The sequence below is a fragment of the Delphinus delphis genome, chromosome 10 (assembly GCF_949987515.2).
Source record: "Delphinus delphis chromosome 10, mDelDel1.2, whole genome shotgun sequence".
Classification (NCBI taxonomy): domain Eukaryota; kingdom Metazoa; phylum Chordata; class Mammalia; order Artiodactyla; family Delphinidae; genus Delphinus; species Delphinus delphis.
Window position 1 is genome coordinate 56,710,582 of NC_082692.2, and position 17,904 is coordinate 56,728,485.

General features: G+C 41.2%; 1 long non-coding RNA gene across 2 annotated transcripts in view; it reads right to left on the reverse strand.

The window, feature by feature from the left end:
• LOC132432173 (uncharacterized) overlaps nucleotides 1-12,731 on the reverse strand; it is a 61,151-nt gene extending 48,420 nt beyond the window's left edge. Inside the window, exons 1-3 of one of the 2 annotated variants that reach the window (XR_009520854.1) lie at nucleotides 12,473-12,731; nucleotides 9,606-9,700; nucleotides 1,904-2,080 (exon numbers count right to left, since the gene is read on the reverse strand). This is a non-coding gene — a long non-coding RNA (uncharacterized lncRNA). Of the gene's footprint in view, nucleotides 1-1,903; nucleotides 2,081-9,605; nucleotides 9,898-12,472 lie in introns of those variants that run through there. The other variant, XR_009520853.1, reaches the window with a different exon arrangement.
• Nucleotides 12,732-17,904: the final 5,173 nt, after the last annotated feature.

Here is a 17,904-nt window from a genome sequence, read left to right on the forward strand (position 1 = left end):
AGAAATAAAACAATCTGACAAGACCAAGGAGACTGAATCAGTTCTCAAAAACCTCCCAGCAAAAAACTACCAGGACTAGATGGCTTCACTGGTGAATTCTATCAAACTTTTTCTCTATCAAACTTTTAAAGAAGAAATAATTATTTTTAATTGGGTAAATCTTATAAATCTATTTGTGGATGATGCACTTTGTATTTTACAAATACACTAGGGGAGACATACACACAATGATATAAAATAAGTTAGAGCTATTGGTTCTGAGTCTTTGATGCCTTGGAAAATATCATTTGAGATGAGCTATATTTCAGAAATTTAACACAATTGAGCATACGTTAATATATGATTCTGGTAAACATTTTGGAAAATACAGAGAAGTGATAAAAAAGAGTATGTCTGTTACATGAGCACAGAGTATAATGGAAATTTACAAGAACAAGCCTTGACTGATTACAACCTCCACTTAAAAAGCCAATCTTTAATAAACAAAGGGGACAATGTTCATTTTCCAAAGCAAACTACAAGCAAAGGAGAACTAAGAAAAAATTGGAGTTTCCACATTTACCATGACGGTTTCTGCACATTTCTCAGTGAATCACACCAAACCCTTACTAAAGATAAAAGAAGTATAGAAACTTCCTAGCAGAGGGATCTTGCAGAAAGCACCTGAACCAATGAACGTCAGGTGTAATGGGACAAATCATTACCAGGTGACTGAAGCACACAAGACACATTATCCCTACTGTGTGGTATTCTGGGCGAAAATACATAAGAAAACCATAATCTGAAACTATCATGAAAAAATGTCAGTTTTATGCAAATTTCAGTCCACATATACCTCCCATGTTCTCTGACTCTAATAGTGTAATTAAATAGTCTTTCTTATCAATACTGTATATTGAGATTTTATTATTTATTTTTTTTCGGTACGCGGGCCTCTCACTGTTGTGGCCTCTCCCGTTGCGGAGCACAGGCTCTGGACGCGCAGGCTCAGCGGCCATGGCTCACGGGCCCAGCCGCTCCGCGGCATGTGGGATCCTCCCGGACCGGGGCACGAACCCGTGTCCCCTGCATCGGCAGGCGGACTCTCAACCACTGCGCCACCAGGGAAGCCTGTATATTGAGATTTGAGAGCAAATCTCTCCTACTTTTTTTTCCCTACGACTTTGAGTTATCTGGACCACTAATGCCATCCCACTTAAAAGTGTGTTAAGGGCTTCCCTGGTGGCGCAGTGGTTGAGAGTCCGCCTGCCGATGCAGGGGACACGGGTTCGTGCCCCGGTCCGGGAAGATCCCACATGCCGCGGAGCGGCTGGGCCGTGAGCCATGGCCGCTGAGCCTGCGCGTCCGGAGCCTGCGCGTCCGGAGCCTGTGCTCCGCAACGGGAGAGGCCACAACAGTGAGAGGCCCGCGTACCGAAAAAAAAAAAAAAAAGTGCGTTAATCCTGTGGTGCTAAGTTGATGTTGCATTCAGACGTACATTAATCATTCCACTTTCCCCTTCTTTACTAATATCTCAACATCTGAAATTATCCCAGAGGGAGTTTGGGATATTAATGCCTTCCCATGTTGATCTTTCATAAAAGGAATAATTTGAACAGTTGAAGGTCGTTAATTCATGGTGAGAAAGGAATAATTTCAATAGTTGAAGGTCGTTAATTCATGGTGAGAATTCTCCATGCTCTGTAGGAGGCCTGGATGCAGACAATGGGGAAAAGGCTCTGGAACACAGGGGAGAAGTATTGTAAAGAGCTGACTATCATAAGAAGGAAAAAACAAGTAGCTGAAAACAACCTTGCTAGGCAGGAACATCAGAAGTAGAAAATGAAACGTTTGCAGGTTCTCAATCCATGACATTTCAGGAGAAAAAGCAGACACGGCCTCTGACCCAGGACAGGACGCTTACCTGAGCTGCCATCTTCTCCTCTTCTTCCTCCTGCTCTGGGTTGTTTTCTCATCGGTATTATGTTGAGGAATCAGGTCAGCATCTTGAGAATATACCTTCTGTGGCGTCAGCACAGCTCCTTCACCTGTTCCCACCACGCCCACAGGCAAAAGGACCTTGAAACGCTGATATGCCAACCTTTTGAAAAAGAGAGATTCAGGAACAATGAGCTCCTTCATGGAGACCAAACTGTGCGGTTTCTCTTTCCTGTCTACGTGTGCTCTCCCCTACACACAGGCCCCAAAACTCTGCTACAGCAGAGCGTAAGTGGGCTACACGGCCCTACCCCTTCCAATCCCATGTAGAAGAGACACTGATGCCTCCTCAAAGGCAAAAGGACGAAAGACTGGAAGAAACGCCCACCAATGAACCCAGCAGCCCTCGCGCTTAAACAGGGCCTAACCTTAGAATCACCTGGAGTTAAAACAATGCAGATGCTCCCACGCAGATTGATAGACTCTGTGGGGAGGGCACAGGTGATGTTATTGCTAAATACTCATCATGTAATACTAGTGGGAAACTGCATGGGAGCCACGTAGCAAACATTTCTTCCAAAGATTTAAAGTGCTTACAAATTTGGGGGGAATCAGGGCCCCACTCTAGATTATGATTCTCCTGTGAGGCTTATGAAATGGCATCTTTAACAAGTTTGTTGTTGGTGCAGATGTTACTCCTCAGACCCGTATCCAGTAGCACTGAGCTAGAGCTATCAGGCAGAGCGCACCTGAGACCACTGAGTAGCGTGAAAGTTTGGGTTAAGAACTTCCAGAAGTGCAGGTTCCCTGGGCCTGATTCCTAGGGGCTGAGCCCCTCCTGGAATAGATGTGGCCTTGCTGTTGCCTACGGGAGAGGCTGCTGGGTTGGTGGAAATCACATGGTGGGTTTAGGGTTGTGTGAGGGGTGGCCCGTAGAAATCCACCCAAAGGTACCCTTAGTCCTCAGGTCCTTTAGCCCCCTCTCCTCTCAGGGCCCACTTGACCCACAGGACTACCTGAGAGCAGGGCATGACCACCTGTCCTCAGGTGAGCTGAGACTCCCTACCCCCAAAGATCCAGAGCATGAAGTTGTTTGCATCACAGATTTGTTTGAAAATAAACCAAAGGCAGCAACGGAGGGTGGATTAACATTTTGTGTTGAGAATGGACAGAAGCCTTTGAAAATGATGCCATGAATGCATATTTGATGATTCACAAAGGAAGTCGTGATCTATGTTAATAAAGCACATTATAACTGAATCAACAGATCAGAATTTTTTGTTTACTGTGTGTCAATGTGTGCGTGTTATAAATTGTGATGCCAGAGTCTGTTCTCTCCCACCCATCCCCCTTACATATTTATACTTTCTCACATCTTTAAAGTGCACTGATTAAGGTAAAAATTAGAGAAAAGCATATCCCTCTTTTCAAATATTCTTTGAGAATATTGAAGCTTTTAACTTTATTTAAAAATTTTAAATTTTTTATACAATTTTTAAAGGTTACTGTCCATTTACAGTTATTATAAAATATTGGCTATTCCCCCGGGTTGTACAATACATCTCTGAGCCTATCTTACACCCAATAGTTTGTACCTCCCATCTCAACACTGGTCACCACTAGTTTGTTCTCTGTATCTGTGAGTTTGTTTCTTCTTTGTTGTATTCACTCATCTGTTGTATTTTTTAGATTCCACATAAGTGATATCATACAGTATTTTCCTTTCTCTGTGACTTATTTCACCTAGCATAATGCCCTCCAAGTCCATCCATGTTGCTGCAAATCACATTTTTTCATGGTTGAATAGTATTGTGTTGTACATATATACCACATCTTCTTTAACCATCTGTTGATGGACACTTAGGTTACAATCTTGGCAATTGTAAATAGTGCTGCTATGAACACTAGGGTGCATTTAACTTTTTGAAATAGTGTTTTTGGGTGGTTTTTTTTTGTATATACACCCAGGAATAGAATCGCTGGGTCACATGGTAGTTCTATTTTTAGTTTTTTGCATCTTTCAGTATATCCCAATAAGTGTTTCATGCTCCACATACCAGTGTATTTGAACTTTTAAGTGATTTTTAAAAGAGGCTTTTTTTTTCCTTTGGCCATGCGGCTTGTGGTATATTAGTTCCCCAGCCAGGGATTGAACCCAGGTCACAGCAGTGAAAGCACCAAGTCCTAACCACTGGACCACCCGGGAACTCCCAAATAAATTAGACTTTAAAATAAGGACTGTTAAAAGAGACAAAGGAGGACACTACATAATGATCAAGGGATCAATCCAAGAAGATATAACAATTGTAAGTATTTATGCACCCAACATAGGAGCACCTAAATACATAAAGCAAATATTAACTGACATAAAGGGAGAAATTGACAGTAACACAATAAAAGTAGGGAACTTTAAAACCCCACTTATAACAATGGACACATCATCCAGACAGAAAATCAATTAGGAAACACTGGCCTTAAATGACACATTAGACTAGATGGATATGTATAGCACATTCCATCCCAAAGCGACAGAATACACTTCCTTTTCAACTGCACATGGAACTTTCTCCAGGATAGATCACATGCGAGACCTCAAAACAACCCCCAGTAAATTTAAGAAAATTGAAGTCATATCAAGTATCTTTTCCAAACACAATGCTGTGAGACTACAAATGCTGTGAGATTTTGATCACTGAAGAAATCAAACAGGAGATTAAAAAATACCTAGAAACAAATGAAAATGAAAGCACAACAATCCAACTCCATGGGACACAGCAAAAGCAGTTCTAAAAGGGAAGTTTACAGTGACACAAGTTACCAGGAAACAAGAAAAATCTCAAATGTACCACCTAACCTTACACCCAAAGGGGTGAGAAAAGGAACAAAGCTCCAAGTTTGTAAAATAAAATTTAAAAAACCATAAAGATTAGAGCAGAAATAAATAAAATAGAGATTAAAAATCGATAGAAAAGATCAATGAAACTAAGAGCTGGTTCTTTGAAAAGATAAACAAAATTTAGCAAGACTCATCAAGAAAAAGAAAAGAAAAGAGAAAAGAAAAGACTCAAAAAGAAAAAGAAACACCAATGAGCATGAGACTACCATGAACAATTATATGCTAATAAAATGGACAACCTAGAAAAAATGGAGAAATTCCTAGAAACGTACAATCTACCAAGACTGAATGAGGAAGAAATAGAAAATATAATCAAATTACCAGTAACGAAATTGAATCAGTTATTAAAAAACAAAAAGACCTTCCAACAAATGAAAGTCCAGGCAGATGGCTTCACAAGTGAATTCTACCAAACATTTAGAGAACAGTTAACACCTGTTCTCCAACTATTCAAAAAAATGGCAGAGGAAATTGCAGAGTCAGGAATTATAGGGTTGGGGGAAATGGGTGCAGGGTCGTGAGGAAACTAAGGACACTAGATAACTGACGACTAGAACATTTGAGGGCATTAGACATACAGGACATGAAACATGGGCTGAAGTCACTGGAAGGAGAGGAGGATAAAGGGCAAGAGAGAAGGAGGGTATGAAGGATAAAAGGCTTGGGAGCAGTAGAAGGGGAGGAGGTTGGGTTGAGAGCTCTGGAATCTGGGGGATAGAGGTTTCATGGGGACGGAGGTCTAAAATGCACAGGATGGACATGGGAGAGCAATAAAGAAGCCTAGAAGGGGAAGAATTCCTTATAGAGATATCTAAAGGTCACAGGCAGAGAGACTGAGGTCACAATGAGGAATAGAGGATGGTGGACTTGAGGGATGGAGGAGGGTGATGGTAGTTGCAGCAGGTGGATTAAGGGTCACTAACTTTTTCTCCTATTCACTAATTCCATGATTTGCATTCAAATCATAACCTAATTGTGAATAGTTTCTAGTTTGAGACCTTGAGGTAATAACCTTGCTTACATAAAATACTTGTGATAATCCCTTCAAATGAATACACACTAAAGGATTAGAGAAAAAAAATTGAGTGAACAATGACACAGTGTTTCTTCTCTCCTTTAGGGACACCGGATGCAAGGTGTGACCATGGAGGGCTCACATGGAAGCCACCAGAATGAAATGGGTTCTGCCTAGCACCTGAATGGTCCTGGAAGTGGAATCTCCCCCTGGAAGCTGCAGATAAGAACCTATGCCTCAGGAGACCCTGATTTTTGACCTTGTAAGACCGTAAACAGAAAGCCCAGCCAAGACCACTGGATTTCTAACTTATGAACCGTAGAATGTTTTCTAAACTGCTAAGTGTGTGGTCATACGTTACGGCAGTGATAGAGAACTATTACACACAAGGACAAATTTAATTATAAAATAATAAACATTATAAAATATGAAATTATAAAATAGTTAAACAAAATCAAGTAAAAATGCACATTAATTAACCACCCCCAGAAGCAATAAAATTTTATCTCCATGTAACATCATCAGTTCCAAATATATCCTCCTTCCTATGCAATTTCCATGTGTAAAAAACTACATTTGAATGTGTATAATATACATCCATATACACACAAACACTAAAATATTATGTACATGGTTCAATACTGACATACATATTGTCAAATCAAACTTTCTGTCAATCAAACTGCTTTCCTTAACTAATGATATATGAAGGTGTTATTTTCTCACCAGTAGAAATGGATCTCCTGCATTCCCCAAAACACAGCATCATATTCCATGGTAATTATGAATAAAAAGCCTTTACTGAAACCCTCCTTAGTTATGCATTTACATAGACGCATCTGTTTTTGTCCTGCTATCACAGAATGTGGATCTCCGATTTCTACACATGTGGCTTACCTGGATAGTTCTGGGACATGCAACCGTTGCACCAACGTGACTGTGCATTTCTACGTTAGGTGGACAATTGCTAAATCACCTTGCAAATGGATGAAAAGTGTAATATCCCACCTACTGTGTTTCCAGTGTTAAAGTAATTAAACAAGGAGGCCATTAGGCTGAGGTGACTCTCATACTTTGGTAGTCTATTTAAGCAAACAAAACTTAATTCAGAGTCAAGGCACGTTAATCTGAGAACATAAATTAAGAACAACCAGTCACACACTACCAGCAAGGCTTTCCCAAACCAAGGTGACTGGTTAAGATACAATCAATTATTATCCTTGCTTTGATGTGGTGTCTTCTTTAGAAAAACCCCTCTCTGAGTTCCTGCAGATAAAGTGCTCCTAACCACCTTTGATCTGAGCCTGCTGGAACTGAACAGAGGTCGGCTCAAATGAACACTTGAAAACTGGAATGCTCGTAAATTAACATTTTAACACACAGGGCCACATTTCATTTTGAGCACTAGCACCTCGTCGGGTCCCTAAACACCTCGCTCAGGTGCAGCGTGGCCTGAGGACTCAGGGTGAAGTGTCTCCCCGCTTCTCCCTGCCCCCACTCACTCACGCCAACAACACACCAGCACAGCTGTGCCCTCACTTGACCAGACTGCACCCTTGATAGTAACACCACACTGCCTGCACCGGCAGAGTCTCCCACCACGTGCTGAGCAGTGCACAGAGGACTTCTGGCACACACCCGCCCCTCCCAGGGCCAAAACATCCTTCACCAGCCCGGGGCTCAAGATCGCCAGCCTTGAACTCCATTTTAATGGAGCCGACACACCTGAGTTCGCAGTTCAGGCAAGCTGGTACCACAATCTGTAGCACAGGCCAGTTCTCCCTCTGACCCGTGTTGCTCCCCCTGGGGTTTTTAGCCTCTTCTTTAGCCCAAACCTTCACACAGGCACACACAGGGAATGCAGGTGAAACTCATAAGGACTTGAATCTAGTACCTCTAACAATGCATATGACCCAAGAGCAGGCTGGAATCAGGGACTGGCCACCCAGAATCACCCTGAGTAATACAAACGCATAAGGCGCTGGTCAGTCCCACCTCTAGAGCAGCCCATCCAATGCCACAGATTCCTGTTTCATACTTCGGGCTTAACATTGTGGGAACAGCTCTGCTGCTTCAGAATTCCCACCCAAAATATAGTCCCTCTTTCAAAATCAGACTTGCAGAGAATAATAGTGAATGTCAGTTCATTCTGTTTAAAATGACCACTTAGGGAATTCCCTAGCAGTGCAGTGGTTAGGACTCTGAGCTCTCACTGCCAGGGCCCAGGTTCAATCCCTGGTTGGGGAACTAAGACCCCACAAGCCATGCGGCCAAACCCTCCCCCCACAAACAAAAATAAATAAATAAATAAAATGTCCACTTAAGCAACCAAAAAAAAAAAGTCCTGCCATGGCTCTGCCTTTGGTCATGCTTTTTAGAGCAGCTCAGAGACCAGAGTTCCTGAAAACTCTGCCACCTTTGTGAATGGACCTGGCATTCACAATTTTTGATACTCAGACTCAGATAAAGGAGAGCAAAAGACTTAAAATTTGGTGGGTAGATTTTATCTTTATCATCAGTGATAATGAACGAAAAGAGAAAAAGATCATCTCTACTCCCAGAAAGGCAAGCCCGACATCTAAATCCTCCTGGGAAAGATGAACATAGAATCCCCACTTCCCAGCAGATTACGACAGTCAACTCTCATAATGTGAGGATGTTAGCACAGTGTCTTGAACACAGCGCATCCCCACATACCTGTGAGCATATAGTAGGTCCTCATGAAACATTCCTTTCGTGAATGAATAAATGTTGTTTCCCCGTAACAGTGTTGCTCAGACCCCACTGCTTTCTCTAGTCCCCACTCAATTTGGAAGTGGTGAGCAGAGAATGTCATCTTTTCAGAAGTTGTGAGTGGTCTTCAAGCCGTATTTGTGTTCAGATAGGGTGGTTGGGTGTAAGGCACTCAGGTGCTTCCTTGATTTCTCTAGATTAATGCTGGGGGAAATGAGGTCTGGGAGAAGCAACTTCGGTGGTCGCTCAAAGTGCAAATTAATGACCTCCATCCCAGACTTGGAAAGTCATAACCTCTGAGTGTGGGCCCCAGTATCTGTTTTTAATGGGATCCGTAAGTGATTCGTATAGACGTGAAATTCCGATGAGCAATGTTCCCCAAAGTCATTTTCAGCCTGACTCCCCACTGGGATCATTTGTGTATTTTTTTAGAACTACCACCCCCTGTGTCCTACCCCCATAGCTTCTGTCAATTAGTCTTTGGCAGGGCCCAGGATCTTAATGAAGTGGCCCAGGTTAAACCGCGAGACTGGGTAAACACTGTGAGGCTCCCAGGTTCATTTCTGATGACCTAGTACAGGGTCTGGTCCATGGGGAAGCCTTCTCTACATAGACTTGAATGGGGGACGGTCAGTCTATCTCACGTTCCCAAGGTTATAGTGGAATGTGTACGTGTCTCTAGGAGACGAGTACCTCCAGAGACAAGGGAGGAGAAACTCACATAAACTCCATAAAAGAACCTTGTTATGTGCACAAATTTTCCCAGGTCCCCAAAAGCAATGGAATTTTTAGTCAGAACATGCAGACCCTCAGAGGCCATGGCTCTGATTGGCTCTCACTCTGACTGCCATGGAAGGTCACTGAAGAAAAAGGAAAACCCTTCGAGGATTTAGGAGCAGGATACGAGTGGAGCAGGATAAGTACCTCTGTGACAGCAAGAGACATACACCTGGGCTTCTCAAAATAATTTCCACTGAAGCAGAGCTTCCTCCTTCATCTTTGGACATCACCCCTGTGCTCTCTGCTTTATTCATTCCCACCTACCTGGGTGTATGACTGTTGTCTCCTTTTCTTCACATCCCAGGGCTCTTTCCTTTGCTCAAAAAAGGTGACCAGGTTCAGCTTAGAGACAGCAAGACCTGTTTATTAAAAAAAGGAACATGACTCATCCCAGGAATTCTACACTTTCCAGTCCAGTATTGTGTTCAATAGAGAAGAGAGAAAAAAAAAAAATAGAGAAGAGAGGACACTGTAGGTTATAGAAAAGTACTTCACCAAATGGTATTTCCTGACAGCCCCTTTAAAACACTTAGGAAGCATTTCTAATTTGCAGATCCTTAACTCTACTTCCAAGTACTACTCAATCAAAAATAAGGAATGGATAGCCGATTTTACGATGTGGGCAACAATATCTTGTTTCATTTTATAAACATCTAGAATGATCACTGATCTAGAGTGAAAGATGCAGATCAACTCAAGAGATGAGAATGACAGATGAAACATCGTGAAGACTTTCTTTGCATCAACAAATCCCTATTTCCTTGAAACGATTTCATTTATTTGTGCTGATTATATCATAGCATTTTAGGATACTTGAACATATACTATAGGACTCTTGTGTTCTTTTCCTGAAGATACAATAAGTCATAAATAAGAGAATTACTGTGAAATGACAGTGGAATAAAAAGGAAATTTACAGAACATTTACTACCAAAAGCCTGAACAAAAATGAGAGGCTTCATTTTCCAAAGCAATCTACAAGTAAAGGGAAATGAAGTAGACAGGGGGAGTATTCGCATGAAATGCAATGGTTTATACACATCTCTCAGTAAATCCCTCCAAGACCCTATTAATGATAATTGGAAAATTATTAGCTTTCCAGTTGAATCTGGCAGACAGCCCCTGAATCAAGTGAACAAAATTTAATGGGACAAATTGCTATCAGCTGACCAATGCACATGCGATTCATCATCATTGCTGGGATAGTTTTGCAAAAAAGCAAACGGAAAAACATGAATCATACGAACAGGGTTAAGCACATTTAAAACCACATATAACTCTCATGTCCTGTACCCTTGTGTATTTTAAATAGTAAGTCTTTCCTTGAGGCAATTGGGAGCTCTCTTTTTCAGAACTTTGGGTTATTCTGGGCCATATAGCAATCAGCTTTATTGGTGCTTTTTCATTATCCTTGTCTGCATAGTCTGATACTGCAACCAGACAGGACGTATACATCACATATTCTCCTTCTTCACTCATATCCCCGGACCCAACCTCATATTCAGCGGGCATCTTGTGTATCAACACATCCCCAAGTTGATAGGACAAAAAGGGAACATTTTCAACATTTGCACATCAGTAATACGTGGTAGGAATTCTTTATGCTCTAAAGGGAGCCTGGATGGAGAAAAGGAGAGAAGGCGATAGGATGTAAGAGAGGAATATCCTAAAAATCTAACCTTGGCTATCATTAGGAAGAAAAGAAAAGTATTGAAAACAAATTTGTTAGGCAGGACCACCAGAGGTAGAGAAGTAAATGTTTGCAAGTTCTAAATACATGGGATTTCAGCAAGAAAAGGGGACACAGCCGCTGACCTGGGTCACAGATTTTACCTGAGAACCTGCCATTTCTTCCTCTTCCTCCTCCACTTCTAGGTTCCTTTCTCAGGCAATATTATGTAGATATATGGCACCTGTACATCTTTGAGGGCATCAGCACAGCGCCTTCACCTGCTACCCCCACTCTCAGAGGCAGGAGGCCCCTGAAATGCAGAAAGACCACGTTCCCCTCTCCCTTAATACGTGACAGATTCAGGAAGAAATGCGCTCCTACATGGAGACCAAGGATATTCTCCTTCCCTGTTTTCATACGCCCTTCTGTCTCACAGTCAGCCACAAATGTTGCCACAGCAATGGGGTATGTGGGATGCACGGCCCTGACGCACCCACACAGACTCCATTACATTTCCTTGAACCACAGGCTGGACTCAAATCTCAGTATCTCTACTCAACACAGTTGAGAGTTCATATTTCAAAACCAACGACAAGCAAAGGGAAACTAAAAAGAAATGGCATTACCACGTTAACTGAAGTGGATTATGCTCATCCTTCACTATTTCTAAGACCTTTATTAAAGATAAATGGAAAAAACATGAACTTCTCAGCGATGGACTCTCAAAGAAAGCACCTGAACCAGTAAAGGTCAGATGTTATAGGATACACGGATAGCAGATGACTGAAGCACAAAGGACACAATATCACTGCTTGGGCATTTTTGGCAAAAATAAGGAAATCATAACCTGAATCGATCATGAAAAATGTCAGTTTTATGCAAATTTCAATCCATATAAACCTCCCATATGCTCTATTCCTAAAAGTTCATGTAAATAGCAAGCCTTTCTTAACAACATATAAATTGCCTCTCCTACTTTTTTTTCAAAACTTTATGAGGGATTCAAGATTACTACGGTCATCCTGTTTATATGTGCAATTTCTCAATCCTGTTTCAAATAGAATATTGTATCCAGATTAAAGTAATCACCACATTTTCACCTACTTCCCTAAAATCCCAACACCTAACTCCATCCCAGTGGGAATCTTGGATACCAATACTTTCCCTTGTTGATGTCTCACTAAGGGAATATTTTCAATACTTGAAAGTTATTAATTCATGGTGATAATTCTTCATGCTCTATAGGGAGACTGGATGCAGACAGAGGAGAAAAGGCTCTGGGACAGAAGAGAGTATTTTAAAGAGCTGATCGTGACTATCAGAATAAAAAACATAAGTAGTTGAAAACCACCTCACTAGGCAAGAAGTCAGTAGAGACTTAATGATTTGTATGTTCTCAATCCACGGCATTTCAGGAGGAAAAGAGGACGCAGCCTCTGACCCAGGACAGGACGTTTACCTGAGAAGCTGCCATTTTCTCCTCTTCTTCCGCCTGCTCTGGGTCGTTTTCTCATCAATATTATGTTGAGGAATTAGGTCAGCACCTTGAGAATACGCCTTCTGTGGCATCAGCACAGCTCCTTCATCTGTTCCCACCATATCCACAGGCCAAACTTTCAAAGCCGACTTTGAAGTCCTGAAAAGGCCAGTCTCTCCTGTCCTTTGTCTAAGGAGAGAGTCAGGAACAAACAGCTCCTACATGGAGACCAGCTGTGAATTTGTTCTTTGTTGTCAACACATGTTGTCTCCTCATAAATGTCCCAAAATACTGCTAACACAGGGTGTGTGGGCTGCACTAACGTTCCCCTTCCAAACCCCTGTAGAGCAGACTGTTGCCTCTCCTTAGACTAAAGCCTTGCCTCAGCTCTCACAAGTGTACCCAGAAGACCATGTGCTTAACCCTGATCTCTCCTTGGAATCACCTGGAGCACTTAATTAAAGCAACACTGAAGCTCCCACAGGACCAATAGACAGATTCTCTGGGGAGCACACACGTGATGCCAGTTCTTAATACTGATCATGTGATCCTAATGGGAATTCAGTTATATACTGAATATATATATAATCCCTATATATATATATATATATATTTATATATTTATTTTTATTCTTGGCTGCATTGGGTCTTCGTTGCTACACACGGGCTTTCTCTAGTTGTGGTGAGCAGGGGCCACTCTTCGTTGCAGTGCACGGGCTTCTCACTGTGGTGGCTTCTCTTGTTGCAGAGCATGGGCTCTAGGCACGTGGGCTTCAGTAGTTGTGGCTCGTGGGCTCAGTAGTTGTGGCTCGCAGGCTCTAGAATGCAGGCTCAGTAGTTGTGGCGCACGGGCTTAGTTGCTCCACGGCATGTGGGATCTTCCCGGACCAGGGCTCACACCGGTGTCCCCTGCATTGGCAGGCGAATTCTTAACCACTGCACCACCAGGGAAGCCCAATCCCTGTATATTTTGAATGGCCATCTCACATGCTGTTTCATTTCATGCAGCTTTTCCTACAATTCGGGGCGAGTTTATTTCTAGGAAAATGTATTATTTCAGATAGATAATTGCACAGTCAAGACTCCTCTCTAATCCCCAGATTATTTAAGAGACTTCTGCTTAACACTGCCTAGATTCTGAAGTTCCACTACAAGCATTAATAAAGTGATATTTACATAGGTATTTATATGTTAATCACATGATAATGCATTTACAGTTGTATTATGATTTATTGCTTCTTTTGGAGCATAAAATTGTCTTATATGCCACTCTCTTGTAAATGATGGCTTAATAATTATACTTAGGAATTACAGAGGAATGAATAAATTAAAAACTGACCAATGTGCAAATACAATCAATTTATATATATCTCACAAGATTAGGAAATTCTCTAATTATTATAAAAAAAAATAAAGGGAGTCCCCTGGTGGGCTAGTGGTTAGGATTTGGCGCTTTCACTGCCACGGCCCAGATTCAACCCCTGGTCATCAGGGAACTAAGATCCCGCAAGCTGTGTGGCATGGCCAAAAAAAAAAAATAAGTCTGGATTCTCTGCAGTTATGAATCAAGAGAATGAAGGGGATTAGAGTTAAGAAACAGACTGTAATCAACGCAGTGGATTTCACCATCCCCCAGCTGGGATTATTACAAGGAGCCAGAGAAATGTGAAATAGGGAAGAGAGGGTTGCAAAGACACAAAAGAGCTCATCAAGACTGGAATGCTTTGGGTGGCTCTAGATTCAGGGCAGGGAGGAATCTAAGGGAGACGTTAGTCCTCTGGATGTGTTGAACCTGCTGCCTGTGCCTATTCAAGATGAAAACCATAGAAACATGGATCAGATCATGAGCACCTAACGTGAAACATCAGGGAATAATAACAGTCCTACAGCCAATAAGATGGTGATTCTGTTATGAAATAAAGCATAAAAGAATCCCAAATCCTTTTTCTGGTAACAAACCTAGCATAGTTAACCACTATGATGTACTTACAAATCTAGTTAGCTGTGTTCTTCCAATAGCTTATGTATATATTTATCTGGTATCCTAACTTGTCATCATAGTTTAAGTTGGTGGTAATTTATTTTATTGAGTACTGATGAGTTTCCATTTAGGTATAAAGATTTTATTTCATAGCCCAATATCAATTATGCAAAAGACTTAGAGATTAACTTAATGTAGATGCTCTCATTGCAATACTACAGAAACCTGCCACATGACCAAGTTGGACTTAGTGCACGCAAGACGGGCTTAATATGAGGGCTGTTACAGAAAGACTTCTTTGCTTCTGTGCCTGAACAAAATGTAATTCCACCTAACAGGAATTGTTGAATGTCACAGTGTGCCTTAAAGTAGTTGTTATGAATCACTAATATTAATAAAATTGTGTAGGGTAGAAAAATATCACTAATTTTACATCATATGCTTATGAATTTATTAATGCAAGAGTGAAGTAAAACTATTAGCAATGAGGAGAGATTTGCCTTTTATTTTATTTTAACATACATGATAGTTATGCAAAAATGGAACCTCTCGTGTAAAGTCGGGTGCATTTTATTAAACTGGAGTCATATATTTTTGTTGGTAGACTTTTTAAAACAGAGCAAATATCACAAGATACATTTGAGCCTGACTTCTGTTCTCTGAAACTCATTATTATATATTTATATTTCCTTAAGGCTTGACTCCTTTTCTTCAAGAGGGAAGACCATCTCATCAAAATGAACAGACCATTGACATTTGCAGTAGAAAAAATTCACTGTCTCCATTAAAGCACTTCATACACCCTGAGTTAGAGAACACATTTCTGTTCCAGCAACCACCATTTGGATACATCATTTCTGCACAGGACATAATGGTCTACGTACATTCATCTTACTCTTTATTATAAGCACGTGGTGTTACAGGCATACACCTGCAGTAATCCTGAAAATTTAGTCTCTGATTCCAGTAATTAATATGAACAATAGATTGGTTTCAATCTGTTGAAACCAATGAAAAGTATATTAAAGAGTACGTTAAAAAGTATATTAAAAGATTATATTAAATGTCCGGTTGAAGTGTTACTTGGATTCAACACCAAGAATCCCCTGTGATTTACGGCGAGCGTCATTGCGAATTACACTTAATTACATTCGAAGCATAACGGATTGATGTAGGAACTATAATCTCAATCTCTCTTTGCTAGTTCAGCTCAAGCTTCAGAATTATTTCATCTTCCTGTGTGGCTTTGGCACTGGACCGGAATGAAATTCTGAAGAATCACTTTTTCTGACATGAGCACGTACCTAAATTCCTGATAAGCTTCCTTCCATGGACAGTCATCCTTTCAGACTGAAAGAAAAAATTGTCACCGGACTCCTTTCTGTGCCAGAATGGTGGGCTCAGTGTGGTCAAGACAGCCAGTACTTATGTTGGAAGGCGGCAGTCATAAACCTAGGTGCGGTTTTGTGATTGTGGGACCTCATCTCCCTGCAGTACGGCAAGTATGCAATGAGAGAACAGTTCTGGGGAACGGAGGGTATTTGTGAAAAACTTTACCCTCGTCGTTAACTACCAAAAACTACAACCTACTAGTCTAGTTATTTCCAAGGAGATTATTGAAGAGTTTTGAGAGACTCCCTTTTTTTTTTTTTTTACTTTATCCCAAAAGTAAAAGTCAGAGTCTCATGTGAAGGAAGCAGGAATTACTGAGTTGGCTGTGGAAACCGGAAATACACAGGAGCCTGGAAGATCCTATAGAGGCTCAAATCAAAAGTCTGGTGGCACATCAAGGGGAAGGAGAGCTAAACTGAAAGAGCTCCCAAATGGCCAAATGTAGATCAACTTGAACAACAAAATAAATGGTAATAAATGTACCGAATGGTAATATAAAATATTCAATAAATACATAGGATTCCATATCAACGTTAGAAAAATAACTATAGAAATGAATGGAGAAGAGAAATATATTCCTTACCTAAAAATGATGACTAATATATGGAGTTATTCCTCTTTTCTAATAGGGAAGCTTATTTTACTCCCCTCGCCCCAGCCCCACGTTGAGTATGAAAAACACTTAGTAATTTCGTGGCAAAGAAGAGAATATGGAAAAGAAAACCACAGTCACTCCACATTGGAGAAACTTGGCAAATACTTTACACGAGTGATTCACCAACTTAATGATAAATTAAGTCAATTATCAAATGATATGACATGATGAGCTATTCTGGAGAAAGGTTCCACATCTCACTTATTCTAATCATGAGGAAAACATATCACAATCTCAACTTCAGGGATATTCTAAGCAGGGCCTCATCAGTATTCCTCACACTTGCCAAGGTCATGAAAAACAAGGAAAGACTGAAAGAGTGTTAATACAGCAGAAGAGACAGGGAACATGTGACGACTATATGTACTGTAGTGTTCTGGACTGGGTCCTGGAAGAGAAGAATGACACAGGGTCAAAACTGGTGAGATCATATATGGAATCTATAAAAACGGTACTGGGGCTTCCCTGGTGGCACAGTGGTTAAGAATCCGCCTGCCAATGCAGGGGACGCGGGTTCGATCCCTGGTCTGGGAAGACCCCACATGCCGTGGAGCAACTAAGCCCGTGTGCCACAACTACTGAGCCTGAGAGCCACAACTATTGAGCCCACGTCCCACAGCTGCTGAAGCCCGTGCGCCTAGAGCCCATGCTCCGCAACAAGAGAAGCCACCACAATAGGAAGCCGGTGCACCGCAACGAAGACCCAACGCAGCCAAAAATAAATAAATAAATAAATAAATTTATATATATTAAAAAAAACAGTACTGATCAACCTAGTGGCAGGGCAGGAATAAAGCAGACGTAGAGAACGGACTTGAGGACACAGGCGGGGGGGCGGGGCGGGAGAAGGGGAAGCTGGGACAAATGAGAGAGTAGCACTGACATATATACACTACCAAATGTAAAATAGCTAGCTAGTGGGAAGCTGCTGCATAGCACAGGGAGATCAGCTCGGTGCTTTGTGACGACCTAGAGGGGTGGGATCGGGAGGGTGGGAGGAAGGCTCAAGACGGAGGGGATATGGGGATATATGTATACATATAGCTGATTCACTTTGTTAAACAGCAGAAACTAACACAACATTGTAAAGCAATTATACTCCAATAAAGATATAAAAAAAAACTGGTGAGATGCAAATAAAATCTGGAGTACAGTAATAGTAAAGTAACTAGTTTCCTAGTTTTCACAAATGCAGCATGGTAATATACAAGGGTAACTATAGAGGAAACGGAATGAAAACATATTTGAGACCTCTCTGTTATCTATGCAGCTTTTCTACAATTCTAAAACTATTTCAAAATAAAATATTTACTTAATATTTAAAATTTTATAAAAGTTTATAATTTAATTACAAATAGTTATATTAACTGATTACCTGTTTGAGTT